Here is a 20,167-nt window from a genome sequence, read left to right as displayed (position 1 = left end):
GAGGTCAATCTCAAACTCTCTTGGTTAAGAGAAATGAAATGTTTTATCAACTTCTCGAACAGAAAATCTGATTTCCGTCCCTGTCGCCAGTTTATCATTCCTCCCAGCTGCTATGGAGGTTACAGCTTCAAAGACAGTCGTCTGTCACGTGGAGTATTATTGCCCCCATTTTTCACCCAAGAGAAGCAGACTGGTGCTTACTGGAAATGCGGGGAGGGAAGCACAGCTGTCTGCATCCGGGTGTGCCCGGCCAGCGTCCACACTGCCCAGGCTGCGGGGCACTGGAGCCTGGGGCGTCTGGTCCACTGGGCACCGCAGCGAGGCTGGGAAGCCAGGGAGAGTGACGCATGGGAGGCCATGCCCCCACCCCCTGCACCGTGGGCACAGCTAGCCGGCCGCCCTGCCCCCACCACCACCTCTTTTGAGGCATTAACACCTACCTCTCACCTGAGTTCTGCAGTCCTTCCTTCCTTCCTGCCAGTGTCTATGGCTCAACCAGACCTTCCGCAAGCCTTTTCCCTCAGGGAGCGTTTTCTCAGCTGCCATCTGATGTCACACCCCTGCTCCAAATCCTTCAGTGCCTTCCCATTGGCCCAGGATAAAGTCCAGATTCAGCGACTTGTGGCAACCAGGTCTGTTCCAACTGGACTTCTGCTTGTGGGGGAGCCCTGCCCATGACCTTGGCCCCCGTGTGCGCAGGTCCAGGAGTCAGGGCTCCTGTCGGCTTCCCCCAGGCGGTCAGGCTCCCTCAGCTGGAGGCTTCTTTCCAAATCACCAAGATGACAGATTAAGAACGGCCACAGATTCTTGGATGCTTTTTTATCAGCAAGTGAAGGTGGAGGTCTTTGTCCTCTTCCCCTGAATCTGGGGAGCCCTTGTGACCACCTTGACCAGTGGGACCCAGGGGAAGCAACACCCTGCCAGCTCCTGGCCCCCAGCCTTCAGAGACTAGCACTTGCCACCTCCTCTCTCCCGGAGCCCTGAGGTGCCTTGTTAGCAGACCGGCTGCCTTTATAAGAGGGGACACGTGGAGCGTCCATGAGACCATCTAGAGAGGCTAACTTGCAGCTGAGTGTTATCACGTGGCCTCAGAACCCCACGGAGAACAATCACCCAAACGAGCCTTCTCCGAACTCCCGACTCACGCAGCGGGGAGACAGAGGAAAATGGCGGTTGTGTCCAGCCACGAGGTTTGAGGGCAGTTAATTATGCAGTAACAGCGCAGACATTTCCTCTCCCTTCCTTTTGTTGACTAATGAGCATGTCCTCTAGCTCAGCTGTCCCTTCCTCTGGAAAGATTTCTCCGATGGTAAGTCTGTTTTAGGTGCCTCTACTTTAGGTGGGCGTTCCCCCAGCAGCCCACCCCATCGGAACAGGCGTAGCTGCTGGCTTCCCAGACCCCCCACTTACTAGGCCCCAGGAGGCGAGGCTTCCCTGCTCGGCCGCCTCAGCCCTGTATCTCCGGCAGGGAGCTCAGTAGCTGCTCAACAAAGATTTCACGACTGAGCTAATGAACAAACAAATGAAGTCACCTGGGATATCTAAGGGGTCCCTAATTAGTGGTGAGAGGTAAGCTACAGACAGAACCAGTTTTTTAAATATTTTTGAAACATTTCTTCATTCTTCATTCATGTTTTTTTGTGTTTTTTGTTTTTTGTTTTGTTTGTTTTGCTTTTGGAGAGAGAGAGAGAGTGAGCATGAGCAGAGGGACAAAGAGAGAGGAAGAGAGAATCCCAAGCAGGCTCTGTGCTGTCAGCACAAAGCCCTACATGGGGCTCAAACTTACCGAAGCATGAGATCATGACCTCAGCGGAAAGCAAGAGTCAGGTGCTTAACCAACTGAGCCACCCAGGCGCCCCAAACCAAACTTTTTAAGTAGTCCCAGCAAGCAAGGTTAAATGACTCTATCAAGACTGTGAAGGAAGTCATGTATAAATTATGTCCAGCCGAGGCGGTTGGGTAGATAGATACTCCAACAAAAACATCATGAGCTACTACGTGGCCATTCAACATCTCCATATGTGAAAAGCAATTGCTAACAATATTAGGGGAGAAGACAGTGGACCAGTTCCCACCCCAGACCCTTGCACTCAGCTGAATCCCAGACCTAGTTTATGTGTTCATTCATTCCCATGCATTCGTTTGCTCAAGAAGCATTTATCGAGAGTCTCCTGCATGTGGGATGGCTTGCCAGTCACTGGGGATGTAAAAGCAAAAAGCGCAGGTCGAGGACTGCGCGAGCCAGACCAGGAGTGCCCCGCACAGGCTGGGCGCTGAGCACGGAAGGTTGTCCCCTCCCGAGCGCCTGGAGGGAGGGGGGCCTCCGTGGAGAGAGACCCCTTCCGCCCTTGCTCTGCAGTCGCCAAGGATTATACATTGCTCGTGGCTGTAATTATGAAATTAAAAGCAGCTGGGGAGTGGGGATAAAAAAGGAGGTATCCTCAGTGTGGGGCAGGAGCAGATGCTTCTTAGGAGGGAGAGAAAGCCCCTGGGCAAAACCCAAGGCCTGCAGTGAGGGCGGAAAGCTGGGACCTGTTAACGAGGAAAAAATGAAAAGCTTGAGGCAAAACCCAGAGTTAAGGCTTAATTAAGAAAGCAGGCGTTTTAGGTTCACACAAATAAGCAAACAGAATCCCCCCAGCCCCTCCTGATCATCACCGAGTAATTGCTTTTAAGCCGTGCTTTGCTCTGCTTGGGCGATCCTTAAGTACACGGATAAAAAAAGTAAGGCAGGGAGAGTGAGTGGAGAGCCGGCTGCCCCTGACGGCCCAGGTCCTGGCTTGGCCCTTGCTGCGCGTGACCTGGACCCTGTCAGCCTCTGTTTCCCTCCCTGCCCACACCGCCAGGGCAAGGAGGGGGTGATTAAGTGGATCCTGAGTCTCCTCTCACCCTGGGAGTGCGCAGTGCGGTTTGATACAGGGGCACAGACTCTCGCTTTGAGTCCAGCCCATTGGGGTTCACGTGGAAGCTTCACCGGGGACCACCGTGTGATGTTGGGCTCAGAAGGTTAGGACTTGAAACGGCGTTTCTTCTCACTTTAAAATTGGGGTTTTTACTGCTTGCCTCCTGGGAGAATTATGGGAATAAGTTCCAAAGCATTGGTGCCCAGGGAAACCTTGTTACCGCCCGGGACAGCTGATGTGTACCGCGGGGCACTGCCCAAACCAACCAGTACCGGTCACGCTAGCTTGGAGGCAGAGCGGTGCCTCACCGGAAGGGTGGGGCTGGAACCGCCAGGCGAGGGGACGTGTGGTCCTGCTGTGCGGAACCTCTTGTTCCGACCATCCTTCTTCCTCTTCCGGCCCTGGTGGGGTGGCGCCTCCCTCTTGGATGCTGCCCCAGAGCCTCAACTTCAAGGCTGACTCTCCTGCTACCATCAGAGCCTTCACGGTGCACCACAATCACCTGCCTCTCTGTCCCCACACTGGCCCTCTCCTCCCAGAACAGGAAGCTCTGTGAAGACAAGGACCAAACGTGTTTCAACACACTGTCTGGCACTCCGTCACAACTCCGTGACTGTTACTTAAATCAGTTTTTGAGTCATTCCAACGCACGTCCAGGACTGCCACTGGCTAACTGTGTGATTTTATGCCGAGCAAACCACATTACTTTTCTTGGCTCCCCTGTGAAATGGCCCCCTCGCACCCAGTACCAAAGTATTTAATCACCACCAGGCACTGTCGATTGTAGGGATGCCTTTTGTTTTCTACATCACTAAGAAATAAAGGCGACTTCCAAATAACTTGGACCTAATGTTTTAAGTCTCTTAAAATTTTTATTTTGTAGTTAGTTTAAATGCTCTTTTAGGTTTAATTGGCATATGTTCCCTCACTCTTGGGCATATATATAAAGGGAAGATTATGAGTGGATTAAATATGTGGAGGTATCCCTAAACCTTCTCCAGATTCAAAATCATCAGATAGGTAATTTTCCAAGAAGTATTGCCCCCATGTCATCAAGATTATGGGTGATGCAGCATTTCGTAAAAGAATCCTTAAAAAGTACCAAGAGACACGTTTGCTGAATGTTCGCGCTGGCTCTGTGGTGATGTAGCACTGGCCCCCTATCGATGCCCACTCTCAGAGCATCGCTAAGTACCTCTGAGTTGGCAACTCTGTCTCCCTTTCACAATCCCAGTCATTTGATTCCTGGGGCCTCCAAAAAATGATCACTGTTTCTCGGATTTTCTTCCCAGGCACTGACACCCATCCTGGGAGTCGTGATGCCGGTACATGCAGAGGCAATACCTGTATGTCACGATGCTACATGACCAACAGCAGTGATAAGGTGACATCGATTTTAAGGCCCAGCCCTATTTTGAGATATTAATGAATGAAAAACATATGCATCTTGAAACTGATGAATTCTAGTACTTCCTGGGGTTGATCTTACAATGAAAGCATGACTGCTCTGAAAAGCCTCCTGCATAGAGCCTTGCACATGTGAGAAGAAACACCACGTTCCTTTCTTCACTTTTTCCAGCCCAGAGATGTTCCCCTGACTGTAAGTCTCCTCACTATGGCGAGAGGTTGACGGGTGGGGAACGAGTTTTAATACGCAGAATGACCATCGATGGGAGATAGGGAAAAAATGAGAGGCACTATGGGGCACTGTGTTTCGAAGGCTACATCGATAGTGACCATATCATTTGTCATCTAAACCAGGACACTTCTGAGAGTGAAAGAGGTCTTCCTCGATAATTTCGCTGAGACCATGAGCATAAACTGGGACTGGCCTAGAAGAGCCGGGATGTATAACAAACTACTATATCCCATCTTCCATCCAGAAAGGAAGGCAAAAGGCAGATGCAAATTTCTCTGTGCTTGGGCTTTGGATGCCTTTGTCCAAAACCAGGAAGGCCGTGAGGTAATTGATGGCCATGCAAGTACTTCTGGCTCCCATCCCAAGAAGGCTTACCAATAAATTCCAAAACTGGTTAAAATCCGATGCTGCCGTGTTCTGGGAGAGGCTCTCCTTCCCCAGCGGTTATTTATGGAGCAGAGAAAAGGCACCACATTGATGATGGATCTGCTTTTATCGGATAAAAATGGGAGGAACAGTGAAAGATCATGGTGAGATATTGTGCAGAATTTCAGCAGGACACTTTAAAAATGTATATTAGAGAAAATGAATTTTTCACTGGCTAAAACATATCCATTTACATCCATATATTTATGAGTGTTTTTTAGCCCTTAAAATAGTAACCCAGGACAGAATAACAAAGAGTTTCTTAATAGCCCTAATTTATCAGGCTCAGCAGTTTAAGAAAAATAAATACAAAGAAATAGAAATGAGAGAGAGAGAGAGAAAGAGAGAATTTGAAATACTGGAAATGGTACCATTCAAAGGGTGACACCATGTCTGTCTTCTTAAGAGAATGAATCTTAACCCAAGCAAGCCAAGAATAGTTTTGAAAGCACCCAAGGCTGGGTCCAGAGGGGGTGAGGCAAGGCAGGCATGCAGGGAGTGGTCTGGCCACGTAACCCCATCTCTTTTGGAATGAGCACCTTTGCCCTTGTTTCTTTGAATGTATTTATTTGAGGTTCCAATCTCAACTTCTTACTAGTTTTCTCCATTCTCCTACCGCTTTCCTTGTCTGATGTTTTGTGTGGACTGCAACCCGTTTATATCTGCACCATTGCTTTGGTCATCACTCCCTCAGGGATGCCACGACGCCACACGGTAGACAGAACACAGAAGTTGGCAACAGACCTGGGTTCAATCTCATTTCTGAGATTTTTTGCTGCATGACCTGTGGCAAGTTACTGGGCCTCTCTAAGTCTTGATTTAGCCCTTCATGAAATGGGGTTGTCACAAAACTACCAATCCCTCTTTGCATAACTTTCATTCATCACTAGAAATTCTTTCTGAACCCTGGGCTGAAGTCTGCTCCCCCCGCTTCCATAGGTTTCCTCATTAATTAAGCTAAGCATTGGACTCTTGAATTTGGCTCAGGTCACGATCTCACAGTTCATGATATCAAGCCCCACATCATACCTTCAGCACAGAGCCTGACTGGGATTCTCTCTGTCTCTGTCTCTCTCTCTCTCTACACCTCCCACACTCATGCATGCATGCACTCTTGCTTTCTCTCTCAAAATAAATAAACCTAAAAAACATGGCTCATACTGTTCAAATCACTCTGATTTCAACCTAGGGACAAACATTTGCAACAGAAATGTTAGTGCCCTTATTCTATAAAGATTTCTAAGAAATTAATAAGAAAAGCATAACCCAGGTAAAACAATAAGAGAAATAACAGGAAAAGGACATGAGCAGGAAATCGGTCAAAAAATAAATTTAAAAAATCATCCAAACTGGTAATTAAGAAATAGAAATCAAAACAATGCCTGTGAATTTTTAAAAGGTCAAAAAGAATTATAATACGAAGTGTTGAAAAACAGTTGCTCATGAAGCTTTTCCATCTAGAAAAACTTTTCTAGATGGAAGTTGGAAATATCTAGCAAAAGTTTTAAATACCGTGAGCCCTTTTGACACTAAAATTTCAAGAAATGTATCTACAGGACAATAGTTTTTTCTTTTTTTTTTAAGTTTATTTATTTATTTTGAGAGAGAGGGAGAGGGAACACAAGCAGAGAAGGGGCAGAGAGAGAGGCAGAGACAAAATCCCAAGCGGGTTCTCACCGGCAGCACACAGCCCAACACGGGACTCACGCTCACAAACCATGAGATCATGACCTGACCTGAAATCAAGAGGCAGATGCTCAACTGACTGATCCACCCAGGCATCCCTCAAGGGCAATAGTTTTACAATGCACAGAGATTTATGTGTAGTGATATTTAGTGCATTATTTAAATTATAGAAAATGTGAAAACATTCTACATTTCCAACAACAAAAGCTGGGCTATGTAAAAATAAGATAAAATGTAATTCTTTGCAGACATTTAAAATTATGCTTTTGAGAAAATTAAATGGGAGGAAATGTGCAGAAAACAATTACCAGAAGCAAATACACAATGGTTATCTCTGGATGGTAGGCTGATGGGTAACGGTTCTCTTCAAGTATTTCTGTATTTTGAAATTTTCATTGTGAAGAAAGGAAGAGTGGACACCAGCAAGAGAAAGCTTCGTTTCTATCATGTTCTCTATTGGATGTCAATCCGAATGTTGGAAATAGGAGAGAAGAGGTGGCATTGGATCACTGGCTTGCTGCTAACATGCTGTGTGAGTTTTTACTCTATCCTTAACCTCTCTGCACTGCCGCCTTCTTCCGTGTCAGATGAGGAAAATTTGCCAGCCCCGTTATGCATTGGGTCGCTGCGATGATCAGAAAGGATGCCATGCGTGAAAGAGCTCATAAAACGGCAAAGTGCTCTACAAGTCCTGGAAAGGGTAATTATCGCCTTCGTTAGTGCGATCATTCTCTCCTGCTCCATTATCCTCTGCTGGAGAGCTGCTCGTCAGGCTGTGAAGTGCACTCAGCATTTCCACATTACACAAAGTGAGCGCGTGCGGCTGCCCGGGCCTATTTCGACAGATCTGGCATCCAGAGATAACCAGGCAGGCACCTGAAGCCTCCGTGGCTGCACGGAGAGGGTATATGTGGTTCTAAGAGAACCAAATGGGCACCGAGGACCTAGACTGGACCCAGCTTGTCCGTTGTAAGCCTCGTGCACTTAGACAACTCGCTCCCCCTGCCTGAGTCCCAGGCACTCACCTGTGAAATGGAGCGAGGAATACCAGGCTTATTTCTATCACGTGATCATTTGGGAGGCTGCCTCCCAAGTATGTGTGTGATTCTCCATGACCACCAACGCATGCCAGTGCAGGTAATATGGAGAGTGCACTAGAGTCCGGGCCATTCATTTCATGTAAAGTTCACACCCTACAGGACATAGTTCCTCTTGAAGTTAACAAGCAATACATGAAACATAGGCTCTGTGACAAAGTTTTCAGAATCACTGGTAATGACACTTATAATAGAACAGGTTTCGGTAAGACTTCTCAAAGACTTTAATAGGCTCTTGTCTATGTGAATCTCCAAGAGCAGAGTAAATTTCCCGAAGACCTTTGACCATCGAATTCTGATTTTATGCAGCATCTAGCTTGTGCTCCCTGGCACAAACCTGGCAAAGGTTGGCCTGACAAAAAATGAATCACAAAGGCCCCAGCTGGGTTCTGACCTTATGTCTTGGCTGCCTTTTACTCCTGGGTCCTTTCATCCTTACCCAAAGACATCGCATCTCAGCTCTTGAAAGGAAATCTCTCTCTTACCCATTTATACACGTTAATGCCAACACATCTCTACCCTCTCGCCCATCACCTCCCTGTTAAGTATTTGTTCTGAATCAATCAATCCATTGATTCCTCAATTCTTTCAACCACCCATCAATCCATGTCCATTTTTATTTTCATTCCCATTAACCAACTGAAAATCAGAAACTCAGAAAGATGAAGTAATTTGCCTCAGATATGTGGTACTTAGTTTCAAATCTAAATATATGTGCTTCTGAGGTTGGCTAGGAAGTATGGCAGCCCTCCGGCTCCCCACTACTCCCATAGGCCCCACAGCCCAGAGAGTCAGGAAGCCACATCAAGACTGACATCCAAGAGCACCAGTGAGTCATGGAGTAGTAGAGAGAAATCTGGTGAGGGGAAGGGAACTGAAGAAATAGTGTTCATCATTCTGGTGTGCTGGGGCAATAATTAGACTGAGGACTTTGGGCCAGCGAGATTTAAATTAGAACCCATGATCCAAATGTACCAGCAATACGCCCTCACTGAGCTTCAGCTTTTATCTCAATAGAGTGTGATGCTCCCTGTCTTGTGGGAAGGCTACGAGAAGCCAATGAGCTAATGAATATAAAGGCACTGAAGCTCTTGGCCAAGTGCATGGTAAACGGCACCTTGCCCCATTTTATCCCCAGTTGATATGGCCTGAATACCACTCATGGAGTCACCAGTGACTGGATGCCCACCATTTGTCAAGGGTGTTTTATAGACAAAAGCCAGATTCCTTCCCTGGAGGAGACCAGAGCCTCTTTGACCTTCACATCTCTGCTTTTCTGGGCAGGGAGGGTTCGATACACCAAGAGATTTCTTTACAAGCTCTGCAAAATCAGCTAAGATTTCCAAGTGTTTGTGTTTGATAAAAAGATTGTCAGAGAGCAAGTCATACACCCTGAGGAAAGAACAACCAAGTTCTAAGGAAGCGTACTATTATTACCAATAATAATAGCAGCAGCAACAACCTGACCAAAGCCATGTTATGTGCTTTTTAATAGTATCTTTTCCCGAATTCAGTTTTTATTGGGTAACCAATACCAAATAAGCAGTCTTTCTGAGGCATCCCTAAAAGAGCCTGCATACGTTGTCCTTTTCTCTCTTGGTTCATTAAAAGAAAAGGAAGAAGAAAGTGTTCCTTGCCGAGGACTGTCCGGTGCTGCAAAGGGCACTGAATACAAGGATTGTTCTAGTTGAGGACACGGGGAGCAGGGAAGCTTGACTAATTACGTTGCTAATTACTTGAAGCATCTTCCATTTGACAGTATAATTACGCCAGTATAAGGAGATGTCTCAATTATACTGAATAAAAAGAAAGGAATGCCCCCTCCTCATTACTCTTCCCTTTTCTGTTGTGCAGGCTGGATTTTAAAAACTCTCTCAACTCAGAGGTGATTTACCAAAAACTGAGGCCCCACCCTTTTCTCTTAAGCCATCACAGGCCATGTAAGTTGTGATGGGTCCCCCCCCCCCCCACACACACATATCAGCAGCACTTCCATAAATAAATGAGGTTTGCTCAAAGGAAGTAGACCTTTCAGTGACTACCCAACCTCTTCTTTGTTCTGGGTTACTACGGTTCAGTTCTCACCAGGGTGTGACTTCCTGCAGGATCTTTAAGAATGTTCCAGAAGGATCAGAAATGTGAAGGCAAGCAGTGCTTTCTTATGGTCAGGGTCTGAACACAGCACATTGGAAGTGGACATCAGTTCTGAGATGCCCCCGGCTGATCAGGTTGGTAAGCGCAAGACGGGTGCAGGGGTAAGAGAGGTTGGCAAAAGTCCTTGGAGATACAGAAGGATGAGTAAAAAGTTATTGGGATTCTTGCACCAAGCAACTTGTCATGTTGATGTTGAAGCAGCTTTGACTCTTCTCAGCCTCTTGGAATCGGTTTCCTAAAGGGTAAAATAACCCACTGGGTAAACAACCTGCTGTGCGATGTGTGGTCCACGGACCAGCTGCAGCAGCATCACCTGAGGGCTGGTCAGAGCTGCAGAAATCCCAGGGCCGTCCCCAGGTTTACTGCGTTTTAGAAAGCTAGCTATCCCAGGCAATTCATGAGCACAGGAAAAGTTCGAGAAGCCCTGGAATAGCATATACTCCTGACATACTCAAAAAGTTCGAGAAGCCCTGGAATAGCATATACTCCTGATCATTTCTCAAAAAGACAATCTCAAATGAACACATATCCATAGGTCCTTTCTTCCACATGCAGTTAACCCTTGAACAACACTGAGCTAGGGGTGCTGACACCCTCCTGCTGTCAAAAATCAGTGTATAACTTTTAACTCTCCAAAACTTAACTAATATATATATATTATTATATTTATTCATTTATTTATTTTGAGAAGAGGAGAGAGAATGAGCATGCACAAGTGGGGAGGCAGAGAGAGAGAGAGAACCCCAAGCAGGCTCCACACGGTCAGAGCAGAGCCCAGCACAGAGCTCATACTTATGAATCATGAGATCATGACCTGAGCCGAAATCAAGAGTCAGAGGCTTAACTAACTGAGCCACCCAGCACACCCCTCCAAAACTTAACTAATAGCCAACTAGTGACCAGAAGCCTTACTGATAACAATTCATTAACTAGTATTTTGTATACGTATTTTATATTATATTCGTACAATACATTAAGCTAGAGAAAAGAAAACATTGTTTTCTTAATGTTTGTTCCTTTTAGAGAGACAGAGAAAGAGAATCTGAACCAGGCTCCAAGCTCTGACCTGTTAGCACAGAGCCCAACTTGGAACTTGAACCCACCAACTATGAGATCATGACATGAGCTGAAGTCAGACATTTAACTGAGCCAGCCAGGTGCCCGAGGTGGGGGGAAAAAACATAATTAAGAAAATCATAAGAAAACATATTTGCCATACTCTGCTGTATTTATGGAAAAGAAAGTGTCATATAAGTGGACCTGAATAGTTCAAGGGTCATCTGTATCTCTAAAAAGACCCTGACAGACCAAATCACTGACAAATATGTCATCTCTGATTGGTACTGGCTACCTAGACTGTTGTGTAGATAAAAGATCATTAGGCAGGATTAAAGCCCAGCAAGAAAGAGTTCTGTGATCACTTAGTAATGTCTGCCATAGGCACAGGCTGGGAATGACAGGTGTGCTCAATTATATTTTAATGAGTTTACATCTTAAAAGAGGACTTGAGGTTTGGGTGTTTATGGGTAAAGACCATGGAAATTAACTGACCTGGATTCTATTCTTGATTTCAAACCTCAGATGGAGATACTGAACTCAGATCACAAAAGGACCTTATTAGCCTGATGTTCTTTAATCCCACTGATCTATGAGCACATGTATGGAGCTCTATCACACATGCTCATGTTCTCATGAGAACAGATTTCATTCCTATGTCACACAAACATAGCTTCCCTTAAAACCAGACCCCTCCTCTTAAATAATCGCCTGGTGGTGCCTGTGGGGGTGGGAGGAAGAGAGTGGGGGTTGAGGGTATGAGGAGGAGAGCTGCCAAACGTGCTGGTCTGAAGCAGAGCCCCCGCCCTCCACCTCTGCTCGGCATCTGTTTCCAATGAAGCTAAGGAAATGCCTAACCCCACTCCCGCATTCTCTCACCGCTGCCCTGGTCTCGCCTCCACACTGGCCTCTCCCTGTGTGGGCTCTGAGCCAAGCCCCAAATCCCCATGGGCTGTCAGGGGCCAGGAAGCAGAACAAGCCCTCACTCCCTGACTCCTCTGATAGTGGAGGAGGGGCTGCGCTAAAGGTCCCTGAGGGGAACACCCACCCTTGCGGGGTGTCTGAGGTCCACTGGAGGTGCGCCAGACCTCTCAACATGGCTGTGTGTCAGGGCAAGAGTTTTAAATTGAACTCTCAGTTGTGTGGCTCTTCTAGAGATACCTGCCCACAGGTATCTGGAAACTACATGCTACTTTCCAACACCGCACACAGAAGGTGAAACTGCCCCTAGAAAGTCATAGGAGAAATACAGTGGTTTTCAACTGGGGGCAATCTTGCTCTGCTGGGGGCATTTGGCAATGTCCATGACATTTTGGGTTGTCATAAGAGAAGACGGCAGTGTCACTGTCCAGGGATGCTGGCAAACAGCCTGTAATGCACAGAAAGGCCACCATGACAAAGAAATTATCCAGCCCAAAATGTTAATAGGTTGAGAAATCTTGCTGTAAGAAAACTTGGGGGCTACCAAGCCTCTGGTTCATAGACGGGACAACGGTAGGCCACAGAGGAGCAGACTGGCTCCCGACGGCACAGTGAGCTGGGAGTGGAGCTGAAAGAGGTGCTCTGGTCCCATGATCTGCCCAGCTGCAAACTCAGGGAACCTGGAGAGCGAAGAAGAAAACTGGCCCTGCGGAGAGACCCTGCCCAGACTTGTAGGTGAGGAAGAAGAGAAAGAACGGTTATAGGAATGATGAGCCTTAACATACAATCACCATCCCCAACAGCCAGACCTGTTTCAGTGGCTCTCCTGAGCTCATTCAGATTACCCACCCACTCCTTCCTCCTTAGTGGGAATTAAAAAGGAACAGAAAGAAGGGATAAGGGTGGTGGAAGGGAGCCAAGGAAACTACATCTAACCTATGCACAGCATGGGCCACAAAATACCCAAACAACAGGTAATTTGATGTTTTCGTTATTCGCAGAGGACTTCCCCAATTTTTCTCTCTAGAAAGTGGCCTGTAGGACACTGTTTTGAGATGCATCCAGGTATATCACTGGTCTCAGGGGGTAAGTACTACTATCATTCTGTGCCTCCCGTGAACAGTCCCCTTCGTGAATCAGGTAAGTGGAGAGCCGTCCCATACCCATGATCCTGATTCAATACTGAAGTCTGAGTCAGATGGTGTCAGAGCAACTTCTTGGTTGTCTTGCTTCACAGTTATTCTAATTACCCCCCTGTTGTGACAGCAGTGCCTTAAAGAGGAGCTGTAGCAGATGGAAGCACTGACATGAGCCCCCATCCCATGAACTCCATCTGGTTAAGACTCTCCATTGTCAGTCTGTCCAACCCAACCAACTATCCCATGTCATCCAAAGAGATCTATTCATTACAACTACCCTCAGCCTTACATACAGATGTGCTTGGAAGGTCCATTTTCAAATGGCCCAAAGTGATGTCAGAGTTGGAGTTCATTCTGGAAGGGCTTTCTGAAGCTTGTAGACTCAAAGTCTCTCTAATGGCTCCTCCAGCTGGCCCCCACTAATTGTCATGGCTGCAGCATATCTGGAAACCAGTCCCATTTTTTTAAACAACGTATTTTCTGATTTTAAAAGCAATCCACACACATTACAGCATACATGTACAAAACAAAATGTCACTTCACATAGCCCCGCCAAGAAATAACCAGTGTTACGTAGTGTGCATACCCTTCTACATTTTTTTTCAAATGTGTGTGCCTGCATCTATATCTACCATTATATTGCATATACAAGCACAAATATTTAAATTTAATTTCATTGCCTGCAGAATTCATCACCTGCTATTTTATCAAATTATATATCCTAAGTTTCTTTCCCTGCCATTAAGTCCTTTTCTACATCACCACTGCATGGCATTCTAGCATATCACTCTAGCATAATTGATTGAATTCATACTTTATAATTAGGTAGTATTTTTCTCCTGTTGCTACTGCAAATAATGCTGTAATGAACATACAATACACGTTTGAGAGCATCTCTAGCTTACTAGGGTATATTCCTTTAAGAGGAAGTGTTGGGGACAAGGTCCATGTACCATTTTTATGACTTTTGAGACATACCTTGGAATTGCCAGGTCACACTTTTGAATATATTGGAAACTTCTGTTTCAAACATGCAGGTATATAAACTCCCATATTGGAAAAATGAGTGGGATAAGGTCAAGATTTGGGCAGTTAGGGGGCACCCGGGTGCCTCAGCCAGCTGAGTGTCTGACTCTTGCCAAAACTGGCTCAGGCCATGATCCCAGGGTCGTGAGATTGAGTCCTGCATCGGGCTCCACACTGAGCATAGAGCCTGCTTAAGATTCTCTCTTTCGCTCCCTCTGCCCCCTCCCCTATTCATGCACATGCATCTCTCTCTTAAATAAGAAATTTAAAAAAGATTTAATTAATTAAGATCTAATTATAGTCCTGAAGACGTAGAGCTCACGCAGTGGTCTTATACTTGCAATTCAAGTAATTGGCCACTAATGAGCACTCTTTGGCTTTGGAGGAAGACTTGCAGGATCACAGAGGTGTCCAATACTATAAATGCACCAATATTATAGCATGTATTCTTCACAGTTCTGTTTCTCCCATCAGATTTGAAATCCTAATGGGAGGGGCCACGTATCTTGAATCTCAGAAATCCCCCACATAAGCGAAGTGTTTGCCACAGAGCATACATGGATGTAATGGGTTGCTAAGCTGCCGTCAACATCTAAATGCCTCCATAAAATTTACACAGCAAGGGTGCCACTAAGGTCCCCGTGACAGATGTTTGCTTAATCAAAAAGGAGGCGCCATCTCCAGCATGGACCTTAGTGTCAGTTGAGGAAGAAGTGCACTTTCCATTCTCCCAGACAGAGAAATATATTTAAAGGAAGGTATTTCTAGGAAATTATGATAATTTAAAATATAGAAAAAATAAGAAAATAAAAAGAAGGCAGCCTGTGGGATCTTAGGGTAACCAGCCAAAGGATGACATTTCTTTCCTGGTTTCTAGTATATATTTCTGGGAACAGATAAGGCTGCGAATGGAAATAAGAGTGTGTATCATTCCAGGTCTTACAAAACAGACGGTGAGATGCAAGTTGTTTCATTTAAAAAACAGAGGGTCTGACTTTGAACTACTTTGTGGTGAATGAACCAACCTTCCTTGCCATGTCTGGCTAAGGCTTCTGTCTACACCGAGTGCCAAGGACATTTAAATGTGTGATATCTGATTTGCTGGGTGCAAAGCTCAGATGGGGACTGGAAAATCCATCTGTACTCTCATAGCTTTTCAAAGGGAAACAAGGTTATTAGCATTTATGCAAGCTTTAATAACATAGATCAGTCAAAGAGAGCATGAGAATTCATCACATGAATGGGATGGATCCCATGATAAGCTCTCAGAACGGTAGAGAGTATGGTGAATTCTGGCCAGGACTAGAAGGCACATTAGGATCATGTTCTTCAAGATGGAGAAAGTAAGCCCCATAGAAGGAAAGTGACTCACCCGAGTCACCCAGGGAGTTAGAAGCTTCGCCAAAGCAAACAAATTCACAGAACTACCTGGTCTATTAACTTGCAGGTCAACGTTCTGGCTCTCTTCTCATTTCTGTTTCAGTCTTTTGTCTCCTTGTCTGTTTCATTTCATGTAAACAGGAAAACTGGTGATAAATTAAAGCATCCATGCCAAACTAAGCATCATTCTCTTCAGGCAGAGTGACTTAACAAGGAGGTCTTAAAAGACCAATGCTACTTGAGATCTAGGAGACAGTATTCCAAATAGTGGAAGGTCATAATAGCAAAGGTTACTCTTTTCTTAATATTTTTTAAAGTTTTTTTAATGTTTATTTTTGGGGTGCCTATGTGGCTCCGTTGGTTAAACGACCAACTTCGGCTCAGGTCATGATCTCACAGTTTGTGAGTTCAAGCCCCACCTCAGGCTCTGTTCTGGTGCCTCAGAGCCTGGAGCCTGCTTCAGATTCTCTGCTTCCTTTCTCTTTACTTCTCCAGCTCCCCTGCTCATGCTCTGTCTGTCTCCCTCAAAAATAAATAAACATGAAAAAAAATTTTAAATAAAAATAAATGTTTATTTTTGAGAAAGAGAAAGAGACGGAGCATGAGTGGGGAAGGGGCAGAGGGTGAGGGAGACACAGATTCCAAAGCAGGCTCCAGGCTCTGAGCTGTCAGCACAGAGCCCTATGTGGAGCTCAAACCCACGAACTCCTAGATCATGATCTGAGTTGAAGTCAGATACTCAGCAGACTGTGCCACCTAGGTACCCCACAAAGGCTACTCTTTAGGTCAAGAAAACAAGGAATTAAAACTCTATGTAGGATTTGAATTAAGGGTATCTCCAAACCTTCTCCTTTCCTCTGGCCGGTCATATTTAGACCTTCACATAGTTTACATGTACGATTTCAACAGACAGCTATATCACGGTCCAAATAGAAAAACAGAAACTGCAGAAGGCATTGGAACAAGAGGAACTAAAGGAGGACTTTGGTTTTACCAGGGTTGGAAGAGCCGAGAATCCATCCAAACAGGTGAAGGACGGATTCACAGCAACAGGAAGCTGCTACTGTCCTTAGATTTCAGGGGCAAAGGGAGGAAATGACCTCACTGCAATCCAGAGTCTGGATCACGTGGGGGAAGCTGAAATCATGGAAAAGAGAGAGGGAGAGAGACAGGAACAGAGGGAGATTGAGGGAGAGGGAGAGAGGGAAAGGAGGAGGAAGGAAAGGAAGAAAGAAACAGAGTATCCCAGCTTCCTGCTGAAGCTGGCGGAACAGGAATAAGAAGACAGATAAGGGATAGGTTAGTACCAACAGACCCAAGCCTGATTCAACTCCTCAATTCTTTCACCGCCTCTCCTCTCTCCCTTGCAGAATCTGTCCACCACAACACGCAAGCCTGATATGGTCAACCCCTGCTTTAAACCCTTCTTAGGCTTCTACTGCATTTTGGGAAATGACCCTCACCTCCAGCCCAGCACACAGGTTCATCTCCACCTGGATGCATTTAATAAAAGCAGACCAAATCTACTGAAGCTTTCACTCTGCAAAGGCGGGTATGTCGGGCCGCGGGAAGGAGGTGGCAGGTGGTGAGCCACATCAGCCTCAAGTGATGACGGAGGATGTGAACGGAGGCCGTTCTAGAAGAAGATGATCATAAGCAGAGAGAAGAGCACACAAGGTTGGGGCTGGACTTCAAACCACAGTCCCCTCGGTTCTAGCCCCCTTCAAAGAGAAAATGGCTGAGTAAGAGAAAAATTCTTTCTTCACATCTCCCACATGAATGTACCCAGCACCTCTCACATTCCAGGCCTGTGACAGATACAGTACGAGGACAAAGATGAAAGTACAGTCAGGTCAAAGAACTAAGCCTTGAGTGCCATACCCGGGAGCCTGGACTTCATTCAGGGGGAGGTGACATAAGCCCCACCGTGGGAGGGAAAGCTGGCTCTCCCCAACCTCGAAGCAAGGTCTGCACGGGAGGACAGGAGCACCCTGTGGCACCTGCTGCTGTCCCCTGCCCGGCCTGATGGAGCAGGGCCTCCTCCAGCCCCGATCCAAACCCTGTGCCCCCCATACTGCTCTCTCAAGGCTGAAAAGTCAATAAATTCATTTTCTCCCAGAAAGAGTATGTCTTCGGGAAGACCCTGGGGAATTTGTCTGAAAAGTTTAATTTCTGTTGAAGAATCCTGAGTAGGCAAAGGATATGGAAGGAGGAGGAGCGTGAAGAGGAGCTGAAGGAGCAGACATCTGTCTGCTGAGAACTTAACTTGCACCAGGACTTTCTAGGTGCATAATCTCACTCGATGCTTGCAACAGCCTTCTGAGGTGGGGAGAGACTGAGGGCATGGGTGGAACGTGGAAGGGATCAGGGAGGCCCTGAGATCTCCGATATTTGATTCCTTCAACAAAAAATTATCAAGTGACTCTGGGTGCTGGGCATCGACCGAGGTGCTAGGGACCCAGCAGTGCACATGACATCATCCCTTTCCTAAAAGATTTTTCCATCTCATGTTAGAAACACGCATATTGACAGGCCTATAGAGCCCTTTTTCCAGTGCATTAACCTCCATTCGTGTTTCTGCCTGAGCGCCTCCAGGAATCAAGAGCTTTTACCTCTCAAGAAACTTATCAAACATTCTTAAACATATCATAAATATTTCTTTTCCATTTTCATTATGTCTTAAAAATCCAGATGCATCTTACAGTGGATACAGGAATTAACGTAGCTGATTTTTCCTTAACAGAAAAAAACAAAGAATACAATGTTATTCAATCAACGATGTGGATTGAAAGAGTCTTCAATCCGGGTAAGCATGGAAAATGTTTATAACTGAGACACGAATACCTCCCATCTGGGAGGCATTATGTAGAGTGTTTGGGGTGGGGGAAGTTGTGGGGAATAAACTTTACACCGCCTTTCTCTGATGGTGCATTAATGCATGTCTGTTTCATAAACGTGATCTTAAACACTGTCCCATGTGAGTTAATTAAGGTCATTGTGAAAAACAAACAAAAAAGAAATCTGCTCCTTAATGTTATTTAATATGAACACATAGCTCTTGGAGGAGGAAGGGTGTAGACCAATCCAGACTCAAGTCTCTGATCAAAGGCTCAGTAAAGATGGGAATGTGGACACATAGGAGGAATTGTGTCTACGGCATTTTCAATAAGAGAACAACACAGACCATCACACAATACTCTGTTTTTCCTTTTTCATTTGTTAAGCCACAATCACACCCGAAAACATTTCAACTTCTTCCTTTGGGAAGCCAAAATTCAAATCCGTGTAACTTAGGCAAATTCCGCTAACTTCTTAGAGTCTGAAGACAGAGAACAATATCCAGGTTTAAAAAGGGATGCAGATTGCATTCCAACTTCCCTCTGATACAGTTCTAAATTAAGTGCAGTGGAAGGAAATTTAGATGAAACATCTTGGGTGCTTTTGCAAAAAAGTTACCCCCACAAGGCTGGATGCATGACTGGAAACGAGGTGGCTTCAGCAAGGCACCGGTGGGTCCATCAGAAAGCAGAAAGGGCCAGGCCAGGGGGAAGGGGAGACCGAGCTCACGACAGGCCTCCTTCTCTCCTCTTCTAAATGGGACAAGAGGGAATGTGATTAAAAACAAAACAAAACAAACATAAAAAACAAAAACAGAAACAAAACCCCTCAGCCCTGGGGATCTCCAGGGGACATTTGTTTTGATGAGATTTCAGGCCTGATTTTCAATAAGGAGGTGCTAACTATTTGTAAAAGCTCCTAAAACAGCATGATCTCTGGCCCTTAGGAGATTTATCTTTTATTTATACAGAGGATTTTTAAAAACCTGTTATTGTAACAAAGTAGTAACTGAGAGGCTTGATGTAAAAAGCAACAAAATGTTTCTAGGTCCTACATCTGAAGCAAATATGTGCATAATATTATAAAACAAATGAGCAGAAATAAGTAGAAGGTTCCAGTCGGTCACTTCGGTACACATTTAGTTTGGCGCTTAGGCCACAGGGAAGAAGAATCTGAACACAAACCGTTGTCACCGATGACTGAGCGGCTGGAGAAGGGAACTGACTTGTAAACAGACGGAGTTCAGCTCTGAGTGACACGAGATGGGGTAAAGGAGCCGTGACACAGAGGAAAGAAAAGCAGCTACTTCCCTGATGGGATCAATTAGGACTTTCCCGAGAAGGTGGCTGGAGTCTGGGCTAGGAAAAAACGCATCCTCTTAACCTCCTATCGATACTAAGTTATTAGCTATTTATAGCTGCATAACAAATTACCATGAAATTTAGTGGCATAAAATAAAAATAAACATTTAGTATCTCACATATTTTCCATGAGGCAGGGATCCTGTGCAGCTCCTCGGACTGATTCTGGTGCGGGACGTTTGAGGATGCGAGACTCGGGATTGGGCCGGACGGCTCTCCACAGGCTCCCCGAGGCCGCAGATCTGCCTCCGAGCGACGGCTCGCATGGCGGGCCCGCTGGTGCTGGTGCTGGGTGCTGGGTGCTGGGTGCTGGGTGCTGGTGGGAGGCCTCAGTTTCGCATCAGGCGGACCTCTCCAGAAGGCTGCCTGACTGTCCTCCAGCATGGTGCTGGCTTCCCCAGAGCTAGGGATCCAAGAAGGAGCTAGGCAGAAAGTTCAATGTCTTTGGGGACTAGGCCTTCTCAAAAGGCATGGTCTATGATACCCCTCATAATCTGCTCACCACACAGGTTGGCGCTGTTCCTTGTGAGAGGGAACCACA

General features: G+C 45.9%; 1 long non-coding RNA gene across 1 annotated transcript; it reads left to right on the top strand.

The window, feature by feature from the left end:
* The first annotated feature begins 1,150 nt into the window (after window positions 1-1,150).
* LOC115280782 lies at window positions 1,151-16,958 on the top strand. Its single transcript, XR_003903936.1, has 5 exons — window positions 1,151-1,309; window positions 4,196-4,503; window positions 4,665-5,072; window positions 9,857-9,979; window positions 16,798-16,958. It is a non-coding gene; the product is annotated as an uncharacterized LOC115280782 (long non-coding RNA).
* Window positions 16,959-20,167: the final 3,209 nt, after the last annotated feature.

Source organism: Suricata suricatta, chromosome 16, assembly GCF_006229205.1.
Source record: "Suricata suricatta isolate VVHF042 chromosome 16, meerkat_22Aug2017_6uvM2_HiC, whole genome shotgun sequence".
Lineage (NCBI taxonomy): Eukaryota > Metazoa > Chordata > Mammalia > Carnivora > Herpestidae > Suricata > Suricata suricatta.
The sequence above is the reverse complement of the archived record's forward strand: the minus strand, read 5'-3'. Positions and strand labels throughout refer to the sequence as shown.